The sequence below is a fragment of the Oxyura jamaicensis genome, chromosome 12, assembly GCF_011077185.1.
Source record: "Oxyura jamaicensis isolate SHBP4307 breed ruddy duck chromosome 12, BPBGC_Ojam_1.0, whole genome shotgun sequence".
Lineage (NCBI taxonomy): Eukaryota > Metazoa > Chordata > Aves > Anseriformes > Anatidae > Oxyura > Oxyura jamaicensis.
The window spans coordinates 10,487,355-10,488,363 of NC_048904.1; the positions used below are offsets into that span (position 1 = coordinate 10,487,355).

The following is a 1,009-nucleotide window of genomic DNA, read 5'->3' on the forward strand; positions in this document are numbered from 1 at the left end:
ACCCCATTACTCAGACTTTCCCTCAACCTTGCCATTGACATTACTGCTGATGCTCTTTTAAAATCTACATAAGGGACTATTTCTCTTTCACCTGCCTCCTGGGGTGTGAGGAGGGATTGTCCACTGTGAAAGTAGTACTAGGGGCCATTTTTGCTGGATTCATGCTTGTAGTTGTCCTAAATAATCCAGGGGGAGAAAATGAAATAATAGCACAGCTTTCATACACCAGTACAACTAGACAGCTGCACCCCTGGGCCATGGACAGGCATGGAGACATCACAGAGGTTTATTCAGACACACCTCGACAGCCCAGCAGAAACACCAGAGCTGGCTGCAGACACCTGGGCATGCTGTGCCATGTAGACTTACTGTCCCTGTCTCTTCTGGCTTGAGGATCTCTGCTCTGCTCCATTCCATGACATAGATATGCTGGGTGTCAACAGATCTCCTGAAGCACATCAGCTGGGACATACTAAGAACTTATTTGAACCATCTGTCCTGCTCTTTTGGTAGCATCCTCTCACTCCTGACCCTTGCAGCTTCATGATTGCCTTGTGCTAGGAAATCTTTGCTTTGTTTTTATCCTTGCAGACTGCTGCCTCCCAGCAAGAATCACTCTAGACATTAGTAAAATGGATCAATGTGGTTAATAATGGCAGTGGACAAAAAACAAGGCCAAATTCTGAGCTGACGGGTGAAATGGGATGAATCTCGGTGTAATTCTGATCTCCTTCTGGCAGATCTTCCACTGAAATTGGAAAGCGTACCACAGTGCAATGGAAAGTGTACTGCAATGTACTTGGCTGAAACTGGGACTGAATGCTGCCCCTAGATCTCCTCAAAGGCAGGGATGCTGAATTTGAACTTGAAGATCGTGAAAGCTGTAGAATTTAGAGCATGTGAGACACTGCACTATTTAGTCTGCGAGAGGAAAGGCAAAGCCTTAGCAAACCCAAGTAACCAAAGCTTCCCCTTGCTTCTGCTCCTATGACTCTTTTCACTCACAGTG

At 46.1% G+C, this 1,009-nt stretch overlaps 1 protein-coding gene across 2 annotated transcripts in view; it reads left to right on the forward strand.

Annotated features, from left to right (window-relative positions):
- MGLL (monoglyceride lipase) overlaps nt 1-1,009 on the forward strand; it is a 96,705-nt gene that overhangs the window by 57,904 nt on the left and 37,792 nt on the right. The window lies entirely within an intron of this gene.